The 9869-nt window shown below is 50.8% G+C and overlaps 1 protein-coding gene across 2 annotated transcripts in view; it reads left to right on the top strand.

Moving 5' to 3' along the window:
* The first annotated feature begins 1365 nt into the window (after positions 1 to 1365).
* LOC308139771 (platelet-derived growth factor receptor beta-like) overlaps positions 1366 to 9869 on the top strand; it is a 19089-nt gene continuing 10585 nt past the window's right edge. Inside the window, exons 1-2 of one of the 2 annotated variants that reach the window (XM_080509295.1) lie at positions 1366 to 1500; positions 2035 to 2106. The gene's annotated coding sequence lies outside the window, so the exon portion shown is untranslated. The remainder of the gene's footprint in view (positions 1501 to 2034; positions 2107 to 9869) is intronic. The other variant, XM_080509296.1, reaches the window with a different exon arrangement.

The raw sequence follows: 9869 nt of genomic DNA, 5'->3' as shown, positions 1-9869 counted from the left end.
GATAGGTTTATATTTAATCAATCAATTAATCAATCAAAATGTATTTATGTAGCATGAGATCTAATGGAATGGCGTGAAACCAGGTTTGTGGTGGGGGAGGGTGTGAGTGTACGGGATTGTGTGTTTGTATTATTTTCATTGTTAATCACAATAAAGAATAGTAATGAAAACAAGTTTCACTGGGCTGAAAATCTGCTTTGCTTTGTTGTGCTTTACTATACTCCTCATTCATTCATTCATTCGTTTGTCAGCTTCTTGATGTATACATTTCCTTTATTAATGGAGTTGCTCCATATCAACTGTGGCTGCAGTACCATGCGCAGCCAACAGGGACAGCCTGTGTATGTTTCTCAGGTTTGGAGGCTTTCAGGAAGTTTTCTCTCCAGGTGGAACGACTTGTAGTAAAACGTCTCTTTACCAACATTATCACTAAGAATGATCAGCCTGATGGGCCAGTTCCAACCAGTTCCAACCAGCTAACGTAAATTTAAACCAGTTCAAACTCAATTCATGCACCCATTGTTCTTCTATAGCACATCTTCCTACCTGTGGATACAGACCCTTACCTAAAGATAATACATAGTAAAATATATTTAATTTCACTATATTGAAATATTTTGTATTCTGATTTATTGGTTAATTTACACGTTAATCCAGTCTTGACCAGATTACAGGTTAATCCAGTCTTGACCAGTCTACAGGTGAAACCAGTCATCATTTCAAACAGGAGTTGTTACGGGAAATAATCATTTCAGACCAGTCAGCTTGTCAAATGCCTCCAGAGATCCTAAAACCCCCTGTTTCTTTGTTACACTTCTCATTTTGGACTCAAACGTTAAATAAAAGTACTCAGGTGCAGTAATAGTACTGCAGTACATCAATACACTGTGTGTACTGTTACCTCAGACTGCTGTTGACTGATCGCTGATTATTGACCTACACACAAACACAAACACAAACACACACACACACACACACACACACACACACACACACACACACACACACACACACACACACACACACACACACACACACACACACACACACACACACACACACACAGACACACACAAGGAGAGAGACTGCAGTTTGTTTCTGGTTTTCACTGCTTCATTAAGTAAAGTGAAGTGTGTGTGTGTGTGTGTGTGTGTGTGTGTGTGTGTGTGTGTGTGTGTGTGTGTGTGTGTGTGTGTGTGTGTGTGTGTGTGTGTGTGTGTGTGTGGACTTCCTAGCATAGATTGAAAACAGACATCTTCTCGCTCTCTCTCTCTCTCTCTCTCTCTCTCTCTCTCTCTCTCTCTCTCCCCCTCCCCTTCTCTCTCCTCAGCTCTGCAGACTCTCTATGAGTCCATTTGTTTCCACTCGTCGTTCATCTGGAATGAAGTCAGAGACGAAGACGAGAGAGGAAGAGGAGGGAGGAAGAGACAGAGAGAGAGAGGGAGAGACGTGAGGACGAAGGAGGATAAACAGAGGAGAAGACAGGATCTGGAGCAAAAGGTTTGGAAAATCTTAAATCTTTTCACTTTATTGGTTCATTGTTCCAGTGAGTGCTGCCCTCTAGTAGTACTACACATAGTACAGACTAAAGGTACCACAGAGTACAAATACTGCACAGAGTAACAGAGTACAGATCGGATCTTCTATGACGTCTGTGGGATTTTCTTTCCTCAAACTGTCTTCAGTCTTCCAAAGATCGCAATTTACTCGAGTCCCAACATTTTCAGCCATGTTTGTTTTGAAACTCAACTTGTTTTGAAACTCAACTTTTTATAAGTTAGGTTTGTAGGTATTACCTGCCAAAGAGCCACACATAGAGTGGAGTACATATGTTGTTACGTACTCCAAAAGTATTGTTTATATGAAGTGTCACATTTAGAAAAAGCTGCATATATCAAGAGTAAAAGATCGACAACTTTGAAAGTGTTGCAGGCATCAAGCTTTCTATAAATATAGGGTCTAAAGGTGTCATTTGTCCGACATATAAAGTGTCATACGCAGATGACACTCACCTCTGACTGTGTCTTCTCACAGCCGCCACTCGTCCTGTTTGAACCAATCAGGTGGCAGAGAGCGCCAGCGTCGCCATGACAGGGTGACGGACAGGTGAGACAGTCTCATGTCAACACAGGTCCTCAACATCCTTGCAGAACTTCTCAGCGCCACAGAGGCGCAGGCAGCCGCCGCCCCTGATTGGCTGCTCCGAGACGGGCTGCGATTGGCCGGCGCTCCAAGCTGCTGCCGACAGGAAATATTTTCCTGTTTATTTTCTTCTTCGGTGGTGGCCTCACATTCCTCCTGCACGCAGAGCCAGGCCGCTGGTTGGCCGGGATCCCAGGAGGCCGCACGCCGATTGGACGGCTTGGGTCTGTGGAAACAGTCAGAGACTGGGAGGAATGTGTTCACGTCTGTTAGAGGCATCAGAGAGAGAGAAGCCATTCAGCAGTACTGGTCTGGAGAACTACTCTGGTCCTGTTGACTCTCATGGCTGCATATATTGATAAAAACATGAACTGTCGTGTCCACACTGACTATTGACGATTATGCGCCTGGGAATGATGATGATGATGCTGGGACCACTTTATCCACGACGACTACTCCGGTCAGAGAGCAGATAAGGACACCGGGGTGGACTTTATCTCTTTTAATTCAATCAGCTGGCAGTACAACGATGAATGAATGAATGAACGAGGATGGATGAACGATGAACGTAGAATGCAGATTAATGCTGAATGCATACACGACGAATGTACACACGATGAATGTATACACTACGAATGTATACACGATGAATGTATACGATGAATCTATGCACGCGATGAATGGTTTTCTGCAACACAGAAAGATGTACAAATCAATAACTGGTGGCAATGCTACTCCACAAACCGAATTAAATCTCTTATAGTATCACACACACGCAGTTAGCCGATTAGCATTAGCGTCATCCACACCCGAGCTAACTGACACATAACTGTAGCCAAACACACATCTACCGACCTATACACTTAAAATGAACATATGTAGGCATGCTTGGTGACTATTAAAGACTCACTTCTTCACGAACACATTCACGGCGTAACGAGGGGTTCACTACCGTCTTATTATTACACCAGAAAAACTCCGTCCACCGGGACGTAACGCGAGGACCCCACTACCTGACTGGGCTGTCCAAAATAATGCCTGATGAAAACCCCTAATTTAACACAACACACATTATACTTCACAGGGAATTTGTAACAGCCGCCCCCAGAATAGCAAAGATATTATGTAAACAAATTAAATTCCCTGAGGTACAACAGCAGTCTCTGAATTAGCGTCCTCTCCTGGAAGTGCTGGCAGCTGGACGAGGCGTGCAACCGGCCGCAGGTAAGTTCTGTCCCCGATCTGGACCTCGGCTGACCGGACACGTCCATCAACACTGGCATTCAGCTTTACCACCTTTCCGATGGGCCAATGTGCACGTGGCAACTGGGGATCGACGATCATCACCACCGTGTCCTGGAGGATGTCATCAGTCTGCTGCCGCCATTTCTGGCGAACCTGAAGAGATGGTAAGTAGCTTCTGAGGAATTGTGCCCAGAAGTGGTCCACAATCATCTGGCAATGGCGCCACCGTCTCCGGGTAAGAGTGTCAGGAGCAAATGACACCTGCGGGAGAGACGCGTCCCGCCGCCCCATCAACAACATGTTTGGTGTCACGGGATCCAGATCTGCCACATCTGATGACACATATCCCAAAGGTCTGGCATTAAGGATGGCTTCCACCTCGATCAGGACTGTGAGTAGGACTTCTTCTTGGAGAGCTTGAGTGCCGATAACAACCTGCAGCGCCTTCTTTACTGATTGTATTTCGCGCTCCCAGACCCCACCAAAGTGGGGAGCTGCTGGTGGATTGAACCGAAACTTGACTTGCTGCTTAGCAAGCCTTTCTCGCAACTGTGGATGCATTGCAGAGAACGCCTCCCTCAGTTCTCTCTCAGCGCCTCGAAAGTTGGTTCCCTGGTCAGAGAGAATCTCGGAGGGTGTGCCTCTACGAGCGATGAATCGCCTCAACGCCAAGAGAAAGGCGTCTACGTCGAGGCTTGTCAGCAGGTCCAAGTGGACGCATCGGGTCGTGAGACATTTGAAGATGACACCCCATCGTTTTTCGGTGCGCCGCCCGATCTTGATGCTGTACGGCCCGAAGCAGTCCACCCCTGTCGAGAAGAATGGAGGCTTGAGGAGCCGCAGCCGGGCCGGAGGTAAGTCTGCCATCCTTGGGACTACTGGCTTCCCTCTCCACTTCCTGCAGTCAGCACAGGTTCTCTGATGCCGCTTGACAGCTTGTCTTCCAGACAGGACCCAGTACTGACGTCTCATCTCCGCGAAGACTCTATCAGGCCCTGGGTGAAGCAGACGTGCGTCCACGTCCTGGATGAGGAGTCTTGTCACAGCGTGCCCAGGATCGAGAACTATGGGATGGATGTCAGTCGAGCTGGGGATGTCAAGATGGCGAAGGCGTCCGCCGACACGGATGAGACCCATGGCCGAATCCATTTCTGGTGACAGCATACTGAGCTTACTGCTGGGTGGTACTGCTTTACCAGCCCTGAGACATTTAAGCTCTTCTGGGAAGCAATCTGCTTGGCTGGCCTTTAGCAGGAGGGTTACAGCCTCATGGAGATCAGGCTGAGGTAGAGAAGGGTCAGCCGCCGCCCCGTCAAGAAGCTGCTGCTGGGTGGCATTGACCAGATCTGTCCAGCTGCTGAACTGTGTAGCATCTGGTGTTCGCAATGCTGGACTCGTCGACGTGAGACCACAGAAAACACTTTGCTTGTGTTCAGCAGTATCTTCTGGCTCTGTGAAGGCAGGAAGTTTCGGCCACTCGTCAGGTGGACCATAGAGGAATTGTGGACCTTGCATCCACCGACTTGGAGATGCCAGTTCAGCCAAGGTCTTGCCACGGGTGAGATCATCAGCCGGGTTGTTGGCTGAGTCCACATACCGCCAGGTGTGTAGGGCCGTCAGCTCTTGGATTTCCGAGACCCTCGTCCCCACAAAGACCTTAAACCTGCAGGACTCTGAGGTCAACCAAGTCAGGACTGTGGTGGAGTCAGTCCAGAGGAAGGTCTGAATGATGTTTATGGTGAGCTCACGGTGGATGAGGGAGGACAGCTGGGCTCCTGTCACTGCTGCACAGAGCTCTAACCTTGGCATCGATTGCTGGCGCTTTGGGGCCACCCTCGACCTTGCCATAACAAATGAGACATGAACTGTTTCGTCTCCCTTCATGGTGAGGTAGGCTACTGAACCATATGCCTGTTCAGAAGCATCGCAGAAAATGTGCAAGATATAGTCTGTGTCTTCGGTGGCAACATGCAACGGTGCATAAGTTCGTGGTAGGGAGATGTTTTCCAGCTCGGGGAGTTCTCTCTCCCAGCTGGACCAGGCATCGAGAATGTCAGGAGGGAGGTTTGGGTCGTCCCAGCTCCTCTTCTTTGCCCACAACTTCTGGACGAGAACCTTGGCCCGTGTTGTATAGGGAATGATGATCCCAAGAGGGTCGTATTGGCGGGCTAGCACCTTGTAGATATGGCGCATAGTGGGAGTCTCCCTCTCCACCAGGCTGGGCTTGTAGCCAAGGTGATCCGTTGGGCAGTGCCATCGTAGGCCCAGAACCGGCTCCTGAGGGTCAGTGCACTTACCAGCTAGCCACTGGTCTGTAGTCTCTGACACTGCGGTGGAGGGCAAATGAGATGTAACCGATGAGAAGTTACTCGCCCATTGTCGGATCTCAAATCCTCCCAAGGTTAGGCTATGCCGCATCTTGTCGATGAGAAGCTTGGCTGACTCTGGTGTCGAAAGGCTCTGAAGACAGTTGTCTACGTAGAAAGCCTCCTCGACGGACTTCAAGATGTCTTCATTTCCCTCCAAGTTGTCTCTGACATGCCTCTGCAGCGCAAACGTTGCACAGCATGGGCTACAGGTTGTACCGAACGGCAGTACCTGCCATTGGTAGATATCCGGTTTTTCCTCCCTCTGTAGATTCCTCCAGACGAATCTTAGTACCGGCTTGTCCTCGGGTAGGAGACGGACCTGATGAAACATCGCCCGGATGTCCCCACTGATGGCAACTGCATACTGTCGGAATCGCAGGAGGACGCCGATGAGCGATGGTCCAAGGGTTGGACCTGGGAGGAGTTGCTCGTTGAGAGAGAGACCGTGGTAGGTGAAGGAACAGTCAAAGACCAGTCGATCCTTGCCGTTATGATGGACGAGGTGATGGGGTATGAACCATGACTCGCTGGACTTATCCACCTCATCTGGTCCAAGCTTGGTAACACACTCTGCATCAATGAGCTTCTGGATCTGTGCTTTATACACTTCAGCCTTAACTGGGTCTTTCAGCAGACGTCTCTCTGTGTTGCGGAGCATTGGCATAACTGCTTCAGCAGTGACTTTGAGTCGGGGGGCATCCTTGATGCGGAGCAGAGGTGTGGCGTAACAGAGTGTATCACCGACCTTCACCCTCTCGGTGCGTGCTTCCAGGATGTTGATGGCCTCTTTGTCCAGGCGGGACCTCACTGCAAGGCGTTCACTTCGGAATGGAAGCACATCAAGCTGCCAGAGACGCTCGACATGTTGGTAGAGGTCATCTGGTGCTGGTTTGAGAGCGGTGAAGTAGCATGAGGTTGTACAAGACGCAGCACCATCCGGACCCTGAAGTGCCCAACCAAGAGCTGTGCGAATTGCTGCTGGTCCACCTCTGGGCCCGAACCTGACTGGCTCTCGAGCTGTGATCAGGTGGGTACAATCTGCACCAATCAGCAATAGTGGTTGTACCTTACTGAAGGTCTGCAGCCGGAGGCCCCTCAGGTGGCGGTAACGTCTTTGGAGTGTGGACACAGGGTAGGTTTGCTCTGACAGGGCGAGCCGACCCGCTGTGAAGGCACCTTTAATCAGGTGTCGTTCCGAAGGCTGCATCTGGGGAGCCACATACACGTCAACTGACTCACCATTGAGGTGAGCCACATCTTGACGGATGGTCCGCAGATCTAGGGACTCCGTTTCACCTTTGAGCTCCAATCGTTGAGCAGCAGCTGGTAGTATTATCGTGCGTTCTGCACCATCGTCCAGGATTGCATAGGTTTGAAGTGACTTGCTCCCATGGCTAATAATAACTGGCACGACCTTGAGAAGCACACGTCCACCTTGCTTGGAGTTTGTGATTGCGGTACGGTCCCTGGGTGTGATGAGATAGACGTGGGGGCCCGGCCTGGCAATCGGATGGAGAACCCTCAGGTGAATCTCCTGGCATTCACTGCATGCTTTCTTCAAGGTGCAGGCCTCCTGTCCATGGTTGGTGCGGCCGCAGTTGCGACAACGCCTGCCGTCTGCTATCCACTTCTCGACCTCCTCTGGTGAGCGCTGGATGATGACTGAACACTGTGATAAGTAGTGCTCACTACTCTTGCAGAAGAGACAGATCCTGTTCGGCTTCTGCTGGTGGGCTTCCAACCGAGGCACCTCTGAAGGTCGACGGTTGTCAGGTTTGGGCTTGTCGGTACCGTGATAGACCGAGACCGGCTGGGCCCGGGGCCTAGATGGAGGCGGTGGTTTATCTCTCTTGAGAGGGTGAGTTTCATCCGGACGATAGCGCTGTGCCATCTTAGTGGATAGTCTTTGAGCTTCCGCTTTCACCCTGAGCCAGTCGGAGAGGTCACGAAGGTTGTATGGATTCAGGCTGCTCGTGTTGAGACGACCTTGGGCTTGTAGATGCTCCACAAAGCCATCTCTCGAGTACTTGGGAAGCTTGCTGAGAAGCCGGTCAACATGACCGGTTGACATCACTTCCATGCCATTAGGCCCCTCCAGTGACAGCAGCATCCCCACCAGTAGGTCAACTCTAAGAGCGAAGCTCTGAAAGGCTTTAGAGTCTCCGGCTCTGACCTCAGGAGAGTTCAGGATTGCGGCAATCTCACTTTGAGCCAGTTGATGTGGCTGCCCGTACTGTCTCTGTAAGGCCTGCATGGCAGCGGTGTAGGGCTGTGCATAATGTCTGCACGACTGAGCTATCAGCCTGGCCTCATCCAAAATCAAGTGCTCCAGAAGTACTCGGTACTTGTAATGTTCAGACAGCTCGGTGTGTGGATTGAGTAAGTAGTCCAGCGCCATCTTCAGGTCCGCAAACTCTCTCTCACTGTCATGAACCAACTTTGGCAGTTCCGGTGTTGGGACTGGCTGCCTGGGGGCTTGGACAGGATACAGTGTTTGTGGTGCCATATAGGAGGGCTGATGACCATACTGAACATTTGGTGCTGGAGTGGACGTTGGATGCACCAGAGGATAGACCGGCTGAGTCGATACTGCAGGCTGGGGCTGATACACAGTTGGTTGGGAGTAGCTCAGCTGATATACTGGCGGTGCAGCGCTGACTGATGGAGGCGGATACACTGTCGGCAGGGGAGCAGCTGGGACGTATGGAGATTGGTAGGTGAACTGCGGATGCATGACTGTTGGTTGTTGACCTAACAGCTGGGGAGCTCCAACTGCAGCAGGTGGGTGAGGTGCAGGATAAGGCATTATAGCAGTCTGAGGTTGATATGCAGGCTCCACTGGGTGATGAGCATTCTGGTATGGTGCATATGTAGGGGTTACAGACGGATAATTAGGATGCGCCGCCGCCGATATGCCACCATGTATAGTCTGCATTGGTGATGGAATATGCTGCGTTGACTGGAAGACAGGTTGGTACACGATTGGCGTTTGCTGACCAAGGGGACCACCCCCTGTCATCGTCTGGACGTTAGCAGGTGTATTAATTGCACTGATCATGTTATGCGCTGGTGGCCTCGCGACTGCTCCAAACGATGGTGCGGAGGTCACGGTTTGTGGTAGGGAAGGAGTTAGCATGTAGCTTTCCTGCCTCGCTCCTGTGGTGTGAGAGTGCATTGTTGCCGTTGTTGTGAGGAGCCGTGTCGCTGGTGGCAGGTCACCTTGTCTCTGGGTAGACGGCCCCGGTGGGAGGAATAATGGTGGCTGATGATGGGCACTGTTATTCACTTGGGAGATTGCTGGGACAGCCCAATTATTGGGTGTTGATTGTCGTCTTGGAGAGAGGCCATCTTGACCAGTGCCGAAGCTCCTTTCTGTCAGGTGCTCACTGTCGTCGCTCTTCTCTGAGAAGGTTGGCGATGAGGGCTCGACGCGCTCGTCCAACAGACCATGCACATCGGCTGGGTGCCGCACTGTGTCCCATCGGTTCACCTTATCGACTGTTCCCGGTGGTGAAAGACAGGGGGGTGGTCCGAGCGCCGGACGTAGCTGGTCATCCGTAGCAGCAAACTCGGTTTGCAGGCTGAGTGACTGCAGCTGTAGGGCGCTGACGCTCCCGCTGTCATCGTTTTGGGGGGCAGTATAAGGTGTAAGGGACCGTGGTAGACTGACCTCATAGCCTAGCAGGTGGGCTGGAAGCTGTCGTAGCCTCCCTCTCTCTGGAGCTTCACTCTCGGGTGCTGCCGTTCTCTGTGTGTCCATGGCGCCGTCGTGGGTGAAGTTATCCGGCTCGAAGGACCAATATTGACGATTATGCGCCTGGGAATGATGATGATGATGCTGGGACCACTTTATCCACGACGACTACTCCGGTCAGAGAGCAGATAAGGACACCGGGGTGGACTTTATCTCTTTTAATTCAATCAGCTGGCAGTACAACGATGAATGAATGAATGAACGAGGATGGATGAACGATGAACGTAGAATGCAGATTAATGCTGAATGCATACACGACGAATGTACACACGATGAATGTATACACTACGAATGTATACACGATGAATGTATACGATGAATCTATGCACGCGATGAATGGTTTTCTGCAACACAGAAAG

Source organism: Blennius ocellaris (genome assembly GCF_963422515.1).
Source record: "Blennius ocellaris genome assembly, chromosome: 14".
NCBI classification, from domain to species: domain Eukaryota; kingdom Metazoa; phylum Chordata; class Actinopteri; order Blenniiformes; family Blenniidae; genus Blennius; species Blennius ocellaris.
The sequence above is the reverse complement of the archived record's forward strand: the minus strand, read 5'-3'. Positions and strand labels throughout refer to the sequence as shown.